This window comes from Oncorhynchus nerka, linkage group LG9a, assembly GCF_034236695.1.
Source record: "Oncorhynchus nerka isolate Pitt River linkage group LG9a, Oner_Uvic_2.0, whole genome shotgun sequence".
In the NCBI taxonomy this organism is placed as follows: Eukaryota; Metazoa; Chordata; class Actinopteri; order Salmoniformes; family Salmonidae; genus Oncorhynchus; species Oncorhynchus nerka.
The window spans coordinates 13004791-13019582 of record NC_088404.1 but is presented as its reverse complement, the minus strand read 5'-3'; the positions used below and the strand labels follow the sequence as shown (position 1 = coordinate 13019582).

Sequence of the window (14792 nt, the reverse complement as noted above, 5' to 3'; positions counted from 1 at the left end):
AAGGAAGAAATCATTGGTTATTATTCATGTTGTATTATCTAAGTATGTCAATTAGCCACACAGGGTTGTCATCAATCACCAGTCATTACCAGTTATGTCACCGGTCTCTTTCTCACAGGAAAATGCAACTCAGTAAAAGTGCATCAGTCAAAGCCACCAACTGTAATATCTAACATCGTATACCTAGTCCACTAAATATCCTAATTGAAAACCTCATGAGCATGATGGTCAGCAGAATCTAGCATGTTCCGCGAGACGACATAGTGAGTTCCAATGAGTGGCCATGTAAACATTCTGAGACTCATTATGTTTCTAGCTATGCGGTGCCTCATTGACAAACCAAGGCTGCCATGCCAGCTGATCAAAGTCAGAAATCCTCCAACACACCCTCTCTTTATGCAGAGCACATAGTGTAGTAGTAATGTATAATAGCTGAGCATAGGGTTTGTGTTTGTGTTGAGTACCACACACACACAAACACACACACACACACACACACACACACAGAGACACACAGAGACACACACACACGTGCATGCACTCATGCAAACGCACACACAGAGACACACACACACACACACACGGACGCAGGCACGCATACACACACACACACATGCATGCACGCACAGAGACACACACACAGACTCACAGCTGATCAAACAGACGTGAATAAAATGTCAGTACATTTTAGCAACCAGACCTCACAGTCTTACGTCAGAATTAGACCTTCATCCATGTTTCTCAAAATGTAAACTATCGGCAGTTGTTCCAAACGTCAAATTTAAAAGTGTTTAAGGTTAAGTTTAGGCATTATCTCCAAATGTTTAAGGTTAGTCAATAACTCGGAATAGTTTATTTATTTATTATTTACCTTTATTTAACTAGGCAAGCAACCTTCCGGTTACTAGTCCAACGCTCTAACCACTAGGCTACCCTGCCGCCCCATACGTTAAGGTAAGGGTTAAGGTTTGGGAAAGGCTTGAAACAAAAACTTGTTTATTTAAAAATATATATTTTGCTGAATTTGAACATGCAGCCTTTGGAATCAGAGGGAGATGCTATGCAACACCGTAGCAAAACTGAAACCCAACTTGAAGGTAACAGTGCTCACCGTTGCTCCTAGTGGCCGGTTTCCACTTCATCTCCCGATGTCGTTGAATACTGACTTGTATCACAGGTGACCTGGTTGCAAAAATGGCCAAAATATGCTAAGAGAAACATTCCACATCCTTTTGTGTCTCTTTAGTAACCCTATTGGACACGATAAGAGCTTTAGACAACAAGGTCAACACAGAACTACTGAGGGAATGGAAACTCTCCACAGGGGATGTGAACACAGAACTACAGAGGGGCTGGAGACTCTCTACAGGGGATGTCAACACAGAACTACAGAGGGGCTGGAGACTCTCCACAGAGGATGTCAACACAGAACTACAGAGGGGCTGGAGACTCTCCACAGGGGATGTCAACACAGAACTACAGAGGGAATGGAAACTCTCCACAGGGGATGTGAACACAGAACTACAGAGGGGCTGGAGACTCTCTACAGGGGATGTCAACACAGAACTACAGAGGGGCTGGAGACTCTCCACAGGGGATGTCAACACAGAACTACAGAGGGGCTGGAGACTCTCCACAGAGGATGTCAACACAGAACTACAGAGGGGCTGGAGACTCTCCACAGGGGATGTCAACACAGAACTAAAGAGGGGCTGGAGACTCTCCACAGAGGATGTCAACACAGAACTACAGAGGGGCTGGAAACTCTCCACAGGGGATGTCAACACAGAACTACAGAGGGGCTGGAGACTCTCCACAGAGAATGTCAACACAGAACTACAGAGAGGCTGGAGACTCTCCACAGGGGATGTCAACACAGAACTACAGAGGGGCTGGAGACTCTCCACAGGGGATGTCAACACAGAACTACAGAGAGGCTGGAGACTCTCCACAGGGGATGTCAACACAGAACTACAGAGGGGCTGGAGACTCTCCACAGAGGATGTCAACACATAACTACAGAGGGGCTGGAAACTCTCCACAGAGGATGTCAACACAGAACTACAGAGGGGCTGGAGACTCTCTACAGGGGATGTCAACACAGAACTACAGAGGGGCTGGAGACTCTCCACAGAGAATGTCAACACAGAACTACAGAGGGGCTGGAGGCTCTCCACAGAGAATGTCAACACAGAACTACAGAGGGGCTGGAGACTCTCCACAGAGAATGTCAACACAGAACTACAGAGGGGCTGGAGACTCTCTACAGGGGATGTCAACACAGAACTACAGAGGGGCTGGAGACTCTCCACAGAGGATGTCAACACAGAACTACAGAGGGGCTGGAGAATCTCCACAGAGAATGTCAACACAGAACTACAGAGGGGCTGGAAACTCTCCACAGAGGATGTCAACACAGAACTACAGAGGGGCTGGAGACTCTCTACAGGGGATGTCAACACAGAACTACAGAGGGGCTGGAAACTCTCCACAGGGGATGTCAACACAGAACTACAGAGGGGCTGGAGACTCTCTACAGGGGATGTCAACACAGAACTACAGAGGGGCTGGAGACTCTCTACAGGGGATGTCAACACAGAACTACAGAGGGGCTGGAGACTCTCCACAGAGGATGTCAACACAGAACTACAGAGGGGCTGGAGATCGAAATGGCTTGCATTGAGCAATTCCCACAGAAACAGTAGTATATTTTCTTGTGCCTGTGTGACGTAGGACGTGAAATCTAAAACCACTTGAAGCTGGGATGTACCTCCTACCATTTCATTCACTCTTCTGACTGTCCATCAACTCCTGGCTGAACCATAAATCACAGTCAATGACAAAGCACATGCCTGCAATCCTTACATCGTAGCGCAGCAGGAGAGGGGGGTTTCAGCACTGTAGCACATTCAGAGATGGATTTATAGCCATTAATATAAATAATTCATAGACGTTAAACCAAAAACACTTTCTGTTCATCATAGATGGACAATATTGAAATGAGATGAAAGGGCGAGTTCCTAACAAGTTCAACAAGCTAGAGCTCTGTGTGACATTCACAGCGGTCAGGACATATGGTTTGATCAAGAGAGACCTTTAGAAAATATTAACAAAACATACAAACATGTATTTTACAGTTATAAGGAAGAGGAAGTCTTATCATTTGATTATAGAATATTTAGAAAGCATATAAGTCATGTTAAGCCTTATTCATACAGTTTTGTCATCATATCTGTACTGTGTACCTGAGCTTGTGTCCTCAGAAGTGGGTACACCTAAGCAATTTATAAAAATGTTTTACCAAAAAGGTGAGATTTTAACCTTTCTTAGTGTGTTACTAGTTTTTGTTTACAGTCCTCTCATGATAAATCATTACTTTCAGGGATTAAGTAGATTACATTTTGAACTACATGTAGTTGAATCTAAGAGGTTTTCATGGACATTTTTGTAGGGGTTGATACATTTTCCGTACGGGAAAATCAAGTCTGAACTTCAGAACCCTTTTTAAACCTCAAATACAATACAAGTTTAAAATGGTCTGCATAGAAGGAAAGTTCTCCTGCAACAGGGTGATCAAATTATGATCTGACATCTGTATCAAGTCAGAAACCACATTGACCAAAACACTTCCCTCCAACCGTTAAGACAATCAGGCCAATTAATCCGAGTGTATACATGCAGGTACTTAACTTTAATTCAACCTGGGTAATTGAGTAGCTGTTTATGGATAATAAACCATTGGGCCTCAGCTCTCAGACAAGAGCCTTGAATTCTGCTTAAGCCAAAAGCAGGAACGTTATCCATGATTGCCAAGATTTGACCACTGGGATCTTTTGCTGCCAAACCAGTTTGTCTGGTGGGATAATGAATTGCCATCTGTGTGCATTATTTAAATGTGTCTTTTGATGCTAGAGGTAACAGATTATGTTATAATTGGATTAGTGGCTGCTCGGAGACACCGAACAAACACCCATTCATAATATTCTGAATAATATTAAAAAACTCTAATAAACCGACGCTGGTATACAAAAGACAACCTGTGAAATCCAGACTAGAACATTCAGGGTCGTACAGTAACGTTTATTATTCTCATCAACAATGAATAATATTCACAGTTCTTTACTTGAATAGAGGTATGTTCTTCTATAGGAACATTAATATGACCTGGTAACATGTGGCTGTTTTTTCATGGATATCTCAAGGAGCAGAGAGAGAACGGAATAGAAGAACCTGCCTAACCCAAGGGTCCCAAAGGAGAAGCATTTCCCTGCCAGCTGCTATTCATACATGGCTAATCATATAACAGCGCTTGATTCATGCATACAGATTCATTATAAAATGTCACTACAGAACAACACATCATGTCTACATCCCAAATGGCACCCTATTCCATATATAGTGTACTACATTGTACCAGAGCCCTTTGGGCAGTGGTCCAAAGGAGTGCACTAAATAGGGAATAGGGAGCCATTTGGGACGTAGCCTATACAGTGCTTCCCATACGGTGCTTCTGTGGCAGTGCTTCTGGATCCTCTGAGGTGGAAAAATCCTTTCTACAGTTGACATTTTAAACCTGGATTGAAAATACATCACCCTTAGTGGGCAATACATTCAAACCTCTATGGCTATGAATACTCTGAATACTCTCTAGACTGTTAACAGTTACAGCACATGGATGAACATTGAATACATATAGGGAGGACTTACACACAACCTGGAACCCGTCGTTGTGCCCCTGAACAAGGCATTTAACCCTGTTCCTAGGCCGTCATTGAAAATAAGAATTTGTTCTTTCTTCAGTAGACTGAAGCCAGCAGGCTGGAGCTGTATTGAAGTCAGTAGACTGAAGCCAGTAGACTGAAGCTGTACTTAAGCCAGCAGACTGAAGCCAACAGGCTGGAGCTGTACTGAAGTCAGTAGACTGAAGCCAGTAAACTGAAGTCAGTAGACTGAAGCCAGTAGGCTGGAGCTGTACTGAAGCCAGCAGACTGAAGCCAGTAAACTGAAGCCAGTAGGCTGTAGCCAGTAGACTGAAGCCAGTAGACAGAAGCCAATAGGCTGGAGCTATACTGAAGCCAGTAGGCTGAAGCCAGTAGACTGAAGCCAGTAGGCTGGCGCTGTACTGAAGCAAGTAGACTGAAGCCAGTAAAAAGAAGCCAGTAGACTGAAGCTGTACTGAAGCCAGTAGACTGAAGCCAGTAGGCTGGAGCTGTACTGAAACCAGTAGACTGAAGCCAGCAGGCTGGAGCTGTACTGAAGCCAGTAGACTGAAGCCAGTAGACTGAAGCCAGTAGGCTGGAGCCAGTAAAAAGAAGCCAGTAGACTGAAGCTGTACTGAAGCCAGTAGACTGAAGCCAGTAGGCTGGAGCTGTACTGAAGCCAGTAGACTGAAGCCAGTAAAAAGAAGCCAGTAAAAAGAAGCCAGTAGACTGAAGATGTACTGAAGCCAGTAGACTGAAGCCAGTAGGCTGGAGCTGTACTGACACCAGTAGGCTGGAATTGTACAGAAGCAAGTAGACTGAAGCCAGTAGGCTGAAGCCAGTAGACTGAAGCCAGTAGGCTGAAGCCAGTAGACTGGAGCCAGTAGGCTGAAGCCAGTAGGCTGGAGCCAGTAGACTGAAGCCAGTAGGCTGAAGCCAGTAGGCTGAAGCCAGTAGACTGAAGCCAGTAGGCTGGAGCCAGTAGGCTGAAGCCAGTAGACTGAAGCCAGTAGGCTGAAGCCAGTAGGCTGGAGCCAGTAGGCTGAAGCCAGTAGACTGAAGCCAGTAGACTGGAGCCAGTAGGCTGAAGCCAGTAGACTGAAGCCAGTAGGCTGGAGCCAGTAGGCTGAAGCCAGTAGGCTGAAGCCAGTAGACTGAAGCTGTACTGAAGCCAGTAGACTGGAGCTGTACTGAAGCCAGTAGGCTGAAGCCAGTAGACTGGAGCACACAGACTAGAACTGGACCATATGGATATAAATCCATACCGCATAAATGACCTGAATTAATGTGATAACGATAAATAGAACGATTAGTTTATAATATTAATCTGCACCACAGTTATTCTATTATCCGTTAAACTACTACTACTAGTTTGATGGTTGTACTACCATCAATTAGCAAACTTATTTCATTGAAAACTTCACATTTCTCTAGTACAGGCTACTTATCGTAATGAACCATATCAGCAAAATGCCTTTGATAAGTTATCGGTATAGTCAGTGTCGATCAGTTAGGGTTTATCTTCCCAACAGAGCCAACCTTCCTCCCAAACAGAGAGAGAGGCATCCAGCCAGCCATCTCACCTACCATACCCTCCACTAGCCTTCTTTCATCTTATCCCACCTCACCAGACACACACACACACCAAGCCAGCCGTCCCACCTACCTCACACACCCCCGAAGCCTCACACCGACACCCCCGACTGCTCCTCTGTCTGTCAGAATGGGAGCCGGTCCCGTCTGTGGGGACAGGACAATATCCCTCTACTTACTAAGCCCGGTGGAGAGTTGCCACGAACAATACCCCCCCGTCTCACTGTGGAGTCCATCACCCCCCCTCTCACACACACACACACACACACACATACACACACGCACACACACACACACACACACACACATACACACACACACACGCACACACCGAACAGCCGTCAACAAATCACAGAGCTCTCAGAGAGAGAGAGAGAGAGAGAGAGAGGGGGAGAGGGTTCACTGTCAGAGAGGGGGTAACGGGGGATAGGGGGTTTGACAAGAGAGGTGGGGAGAGATAGCTCAAGAAGGAAGAGGCGAGAGGAATTGAGAGATCAGAGGAATGGAGAGATCAGAGGAATGGAGAGATGGGAGGAATGGAGAGATCAGAGGAATGGAGAGATCAGAGGAATGGAGAGATGGGAGGAATGGAGAGATCAGAGGAATGGAGAGATCAGAGGAATGAAGAGATCAGAGGAATGGAGAGATGGGAGGAATGGAGAGATCAGAGGAATGGAGAGATCAGAGGAATGGAGAGATCAGAGGAGGAAAACAGATAGGAATAAAGAGAGTGAGAGGTGATGAAGATATAGACAAGACTGTACCGACAAGATTGTCTCATGGAGGAGGCTCCATTTCATCTCTGATGTTAAAACAGCATAACCAGCCAGAGCAGCTGCCAGTCTGTCCCTACACTACTATAGTGAGTCCTGTTGCCAGTCTGTCACTATACTACAATAGTGAGTCCTGATGCCAGTCTGTCACTACACTACTATAGTGAGTCCTGTTGCCAGTCTGTCACTACACTACAATAGTGAGTCCTGATGCCAGTCTGTCACTACACTACTATAGTGAGTCCTGTTGCCAGTCTGTCACTACACTACTATAGTGAGTCCTGTTGCCAGTCTGTCACTACACTACAATCCTGTTGCCAGTATGTCACTACACTACTATAGTCCTGATGCCAGTCTGTCACTGTCACACTACAATAGTGAGTCCTGATGCCAGTCTGTCACTACACTACAATAGTGAGTCCTGCTGCCAGTCTGTCACTACACTACAATAGTGAGTCCTGTTGCCAGTCTGTCACTACACTACAATAGTGAGTCCTGTTGCCAGTCTGTCACTACACTACAATAGTGAGTCCTGTTGCCAGTCTGTCACTACACTACTATAGTGAGTCCTGCTGCCAGTCTGTCACTACACTACAATAGTGAGTCCTGTTGCCAGTCTGTCACTACACTACTATAGTGAGTCCTGTTGCCAGTCTGTCACTACACTACTATAGTGAGTCCTGTTGCCAGTCTGTCACTACACTACTATAGTGAGTCCTGCTGCCAGTCTGTCACTACACTACTATAGTGAGTCCTGTTGCCAGTGTTGAATTTATTATGGATTTATTATGGATAAATGAATAAACAATATCCCCGTTTTAAATAGAATTGTTTCTAGGTAAACTTATACTCTGTATGTTTAATAGACAAGATGAGTTCATAAGAAGAAATTGTGTGACAAGACAAGGAGTAATAAAATGTTAATGAACACCATTCCAACTGGGCAGGAACAAATGGGTTGTGGACTGTGTAAACACATAAGGTCGTTAGCCTATGGTTGACCCAACTGAAACTTAGCTCTGGGGTTTTTAGATAAGGCAGTGAGTGCATTCCTAGGGTTTCTGTTAATTAAAACTGTCAGTTCAGTGGTGATCGATAATGTTGAGGGGTCAAAAGTTATCTGGGAGTGTGTTAGTAAGTTAGAATGAACTTTTCACCTTACTTTGTCCCGGTCGAGAGGAGGGGATTCGGTTAAGGCAGTGTAATGACGTCATCATCTGTATATAAACTGATGCATGTGTTTGAGTGATAGCGCGCTCCGAGAATAAATTATATTACCTAGTATTTAGAGACTGGTCTGCGTCTATTTTATGCAAACAAGAAATCTTACAAATTCTCATAAAATAGATGAAGGGCTTTCAATTGATGAAAGCACATTGGCATAATTAAATTATACTAACACCAGTCTGTCACTACACTACAATAGTGAGTCCTGTTGCCAGTCTGTCACTACACTGCAATAGCGAGTCCTGATGCCAGTCTGTCACTACACTACTATAGTGAGTCCTGTTGCCAGTCTGTCACTACACTACTATAGTGAGTCCTGTTGCCAGTATGTCACTACACTACTATAGTGAGTCCTGATGCCAGTCTGTCACTACACTACAATAGCGAGTCCTGATGCCAGTCTGTCACTACACTACTATAGTGAGTCCTGTTGCCAGTCTGTCACTACACTACAATAGTGAGTCCTGATGCCAGTCTGTCACTACACTACTATAGTGAGTCCTGATGCCAGTCTGTCACTACACTACTATAGTGAGTCCTGTTGCCAGTCTGTCACTACACTACAATAGTGAGTCCTGATGCCAGTCTGTCACTACACTACTATAGTGAGTCCTGCTGCCAGTCTGTCACTACACTACAATAGTGAGTCCTGTTGCCAGTCTGTCACTACACTACAATAGTGAGTCCTGCTGCCAGTCTGTCACTACACTACTATAGTGAGTCCTGATGCCAGTCTGTCACTATACTACTATAGTGAGTCCTGTTGCCAGTCTGTCACTACACTACTATAGTGAGTCCTGTTGCCAGTCTGTCACTACACTACAATAGTGAGTCCTGTTGCCAGTCTGTCACTACACTACAACAGTGAGTCCTGCTGCCAGTCTGTCACTACACTACAATAGTGAGTCCTGATGCCAGTCTGTCACTACACTACAATAGTGAGTCCTGCTGCCAGTCTGTCACTACACTACAATAGTGAGTCCTGTTGCCAGTCTGTCACTACACTACTATAGTGAGTCCTGTTGCCAGTCTGTCACTACACTACAATAGTGAGTCCTGTTGCCAGTCTGTCACTACACTACAATAGTGAGTCCTGTTGCCAGTCTGTCACTACACTACTATAGTGAGTCCTGCTGCCAGTCTGTCACTACACTACAATAGTGAGTCCTGTTGCCAGTCTGTCACTACACTACAATAGTGAGTCCTGTTGCCAGTCTGTCACTACACTACTATAGTGAGTCCTGTTGCCAGTCTGTCACTACACTACTATAGTGAGTCCTGTTGCCAGTCTGTCACTACACTACTATAGTGAGTCCTGCTGCCAGTCTGTCACTACACTACTATAGTGAGTCCTGTTGCCAGTGTTGAATTTATTATGGATTTATTATGGATAAATGAATAAACAATATCCCCGTTTTAAATAGAATTGTTTCTAGGTAAACTTATACTCTGTATGTTTAATAGACAAGATGAGTTCATAAGAAGAAATTGTGTGACAAGACAAGGAGTAATAAAATGTTAATGAACACCATTCCAACTGGGCAGGAACAAATGGGTTGTGGACTGTGTAAACACATAAGGTCGTTAGCCTATGGTTGACCCAACTGAAACTTAGCTCTGGGGTTTTTAGATAAGGCAGTGAGTGCATTCCTAGGGTTTCTGTTAATTAAAACTGTCAGTTCAGTGGTGATCGATAATGTTGAGGGGTCAAAAGTTATCTGGGAGTGTGTTAGTAAGTTAGAATGAACTTTTCACCTTACTTTGTCCCGGTCGAGAGGAGGGGATTCGGTTAAGGCAGTGTAATGACGTCATCATCTGTATATAAACTGATGCATGTGTTTGAGTGATAGCGCGCTCCGAGAATAAATTCTATTACCTAGTATTTAGAGACTGGTCTGCGTCTATTTTATGCAAACAAGAAATCTTACAAATTCTCATAAAATAGATGAAGGGCTTTCAATTGATGAAAGCACATTGGCATAATTAAATTATACTAACACCAGTCTGTCACTACACTACAATAGTGAGTCCTGTTGCCAGTCTGTCACTACACTGCAATAGTGAGTCCTGCTGCCAGTCTGTCACTACACTACAATAGTGAGTCCTGTTGCCAGTCTGTCACTACACTGCAATAGTGAGTCCTGATGCCAGTCTGTCACTACACTACTATAGTGAGTCCTGTTGCCAGTCCGTCACTACACTACGATAGTGAGTCCTGTTGCCAGTCTGTCACTACACTACTATAGTGAGTCCTGTTGCCAGTCTGTCACTACACTACTATAGTGAGTGCTGCTGCCAGTCTGTCACTACACTACTATAGTGAGTCCTGTTGCCAGTCTGTCACTACACTACCATAGTGAGTCCTGTTGCCAGTCTGTCACTACACTACAATAGTGAGTCCTGTTGCCAGTCTGTCACTACACTACAATAGTGAGTCCTGTTGCCAGTCTGTCACTACACTACTATAGTGAGTCCTGTTGCCAGTCTGTCACTACACTACAATAGTGAGTCCTGTTGCCAGTCTGTCACTACACAACAGTGAGTCCTGCTGCCAGTCTGTCACTACACTACAATAGTGAGTCCTGATGCCAGTCTGTCACTACACTACAATAGTGAGTCCTGATGCCAGTCTGTCACTACACTACTATAGTGAGTCCTGTTGCCAGTCTGTCCCTACACTACTATAGTGAGTCCTGATGCCAGTCTGTCACTACACTACTATAGTGAGTCCTGTTGCCAGTCTGTCACTACACTACAATAGTGAGTCCTGTTGCCAGTCTGTCACTACACTACAACAGTGAGTCCTGCTGCCAGTCTGTCACTACACTACAATAGTGAGTCCTGCTGCCAGTCTGTCACTACACTACAATAGTGAGTCCTGATGCCAGTCTGTCACTACACTACAATAGTGAGTCCTGATGCCAGTCTGTCACTACACTACTATAGTGAGTCCTGTTGCCAGTCTGTCCCTACACTACTATAGTGAGTCCTGTTGCCAGTCTGCCACTACACTACTATAGTGAGTCCTGATGCCAGTCTGTCACTACACTACTATAGTGAGTCCTGTTGCCAGTCTGTCCCTACACTACTATAGTGAGTCCTGTTGCCAGTCTGCCACTACACTACTATAGTGAGTCCTGTTGCCAGTATGTCACTACACTACTATAGTGAGTCCTGCTGCCAGTCTGTCACTACACTACTATAGTGAGTCCTGTTGCCAGTCTGTCACTACACTACAATAGTGAGTCCTGATGCCAGTCTGTCACTACACTACTATAGTGAGTCCTGTTGCCAGTCTGTCCCTACACTACTATAGTGAGTCCTGTTGCCAGTCTGTCCCTACACTACTATAGTGAGTCCTGTTGCCAGTCTGCCACTACACTACTATAGTGAGTCCTGTTGCCAGTCTGCCACTACACTACTATAGTGAGTCCTGATGCCAGTCTGTCACTACACTACAATAGTGAGTCCTGCTGCCAGTCTGTCACTACAACACTGTAACATTGTACACAAAACATAAACAACCACAACATTTAACCCCAGGGGTTCTCCTCAGCATCCCACTAACCTAGAAATCCCGTCCCCATTAGTTTCCACTATATAGTCTAGCAATACACTATACTACATCATTGGTTCCCACTGGCCCTGAACTCTCTGTTGTCTGTGGTATACGTGCTGCATTTCCTACTCTGAGGTCATTACTGAAGGTATCTATAGTGTGTTGTGGCCTGTCTGCCTCTCTGACCGAGGTCCCCATATATAGGTCACGGTTGACATTATACTGACAGATCTATGTCATAGCCTACATATAACATATCTGGGAGGGGGGGGGGTGGAACTCACAGAAATGAGCACAATGGCTAAAGAATTGACAGTTCATTTCTTTATTTACTGTGATACCTTTTCTAGAGAGTACAGTAGAATAGGTCTTTTGAAAAACACTGAGCCGTGTTGTGTATAGTTAACCGCATGGGAGGCTAGTGGTTAAATAGGGCAATGTTCATGCTGGGTGAACAACACACTTACAATGTAAAGCCCTCTGCTAAATGCGATGCTACAACTGTAAATATGGCTAAAGAAGAATTGAAATAACTTTGAGACACTGTGTACTGTACTGTGATATGAAATAGCCAATGTGTTGTTTTAGAGGAATGGTGTACGTGGAATAACATTCATATGGTCATATTTACTTAATGATAAGAGTACACACACAAACAAACACACACACACACAAACATACACACACACACAATCAGGCTGAGAGGGTTGAGTAACGAGATGCTTCCTTCTGGCGATCTCTAAGATATGTTTTATTTTCTCAAGTGGAAAAATAGGTCTGACACTTAATTAGAAAACAAGGTCAGAGTCTGGACACGTCCCCTAACACACACACACACACACACACACACACACACGCACGCACGCACGCACGCACGCACGCACACACACACACACACACACACACACGCACACACATAGGGCCTGCACCCAGTTACCCTGTGTGACATGTGCAGGCGTGGACGCACGCACACACACATACAGGAACACACACGTGTGCCAAACACACACACACACACACACACACACACACAGGAACACACACGTGTGCCAAACACACACACACACACACACACACACACACACATACAGGAACACACACGTGTGCCAAACACACACACACACACACACACACACACACATACAGGAACACACACGTGTGCCAAACACACACAGCTGCACACACAGGGAGAGAAAACAGAAAATAATGATACCTACACTGACCTGAACTATAAAACTATAAAACAGGAAGAGGCTTTCTTCCCTACAAAATACTTTCCATTAAATCTTCAAACGAGCGGCATCTCTCCTTAAACTTGTACTCGTAATCTGCCAGAAGGACGCTACTTGAATATGCCAGCAGGTGAGATAGTGACGAGAAGAGGCACATGGCTGTATGACTGCAATCCAATCTGTTCATTTCCACTGAGTCAGTCAGTCAGTCAGTCAGTCTGACCCAGGTCTTTTCTACCCTGCACGGAGGGAGCACTGCTGCCCGATTTGCCTTTATTTCTTGTGCTTTGTCAGGCTGGAAGACACAGTGCGTGTGTGTGTGTGTGTGTGTGTGTGTGCGTGTGTGTGTGTGTGTGTGTGTGTGTGTGTGTGTGTGTGTGTGTGTGTGTGTGTGTGTGTGTGTGTGTGTGTGTGTGTGTGTGTGTGTGTGTGTGTGTGTATATACAGTAGATCTTGGAGTGGCATCCCCGCAGCAGAGTGGTACTTTCCCCCTTCCAGACACTCCATGAGTCGTGAGGAATGGGGCATGTCACTCCAAGATCTACTGTATACACACACACACACACATCACAGTAGCTAGCAGGCTAACCAGAAGACCTAACTCTGTGACTGGCACGGCCCAGGCACAACAATACACTTTTCAGTCGGTGGGGACAGAGATGGCTTTGTGACATGAGCGATGGCCATCTCAAACAACTATTTATTAGAAATTCAAGACCGTGTCAGATACCGTGTCAGATACCGTGTCAGATACCATGTCAGATACCATGACAGATACCGTGTCAGATACCGTGTCAGATACCATGTCAGATACCATGACGGATACCGTGTCAGATACCGTGTCAGATACCATGACAGATACCGTGACAGATACCGTAACAGATACCGTGTCAGATACCGTGACAGATACAGTGTCAGATACCGTGTCAGATACCATGTTAGATACCATGACAAATACCGAGTCAGATACCGTGTCAGATACCGTGTCAGATACCGTGACAGATACCGAGTCAGATACCGTGACAGATACCGTGACAGATACCATGTCAGACAACGTGACAGATACCGAGTCAGATACCGTGTCAGATACCGAGTCAGATACCGTGTCAGATACCGTGACAGATACCGTGACAGATACTGTGTCAGATACCGTGACAGATACCATGACAGATACCGTGTCAGATACCATGTCAGATACCATGACGGATACCGTGTCAGATAACGTGTCAGATACCGTGTCAGATACCGTGACAGATACCGAGTCAGACACCGTGTTAGATACCATGACAAATACCGTGACAGATACCGTGTCAGATATCGTGTCAGATACCATGACAGATACCATGACAGATACCGTGACAGATGCAGTGTCAGATACCGTGTCAGATACCGTGTTAGATACCATGACAAATACCGAGTCAGATACCATGTCAGACAACGTGACAGATACCGTGTCAGATACCGTGACAGATACCGTGACAGATACCATGTCAGATACCATGACAGATACCGTGACAGATACAGTGTCAGATACCATGTCAGATACCGTGACAGATACAGTGTCAGATACCGTGTCAGATACCGTGTTAGATACCATGACAAATACCGAGTCAGATACCATGTCAGACAACGTGACAGATACCGTGACAGATGCAGTGTCAGATACCGTGTCAGATACCGTGACAGATACAGTGTCAGATACCGTGAC

General features: G+C 45.1%; 1 protein-coding gene across 2 annotated transcripts in view; it reads right to left on the bottom strand.

Annotated features, from left to right (window-relative positions):
• Positions 1–14792, bottom strand: part of LOC115115226 (contactin-1a-like) — a 181215-nt gene that overhangs the window by 129975 nt on the left and 36448 nt on the right. The window contains exon 1 of one of the 2 annotated variants that reach the window (XM_065022343.1): positions 6367–6497. The exons of the other annotated variant lie outside the window; for it this stretch is intronic. The gene's annotated coding sequence lies outside the window, so the exon portion shown is untranslated. Of the gene's footprint in view, positions 1–6366; positions 6498–14792 lie in introns of those variants that run through there. 2 annotated transcript variants of the gene reach the window in all.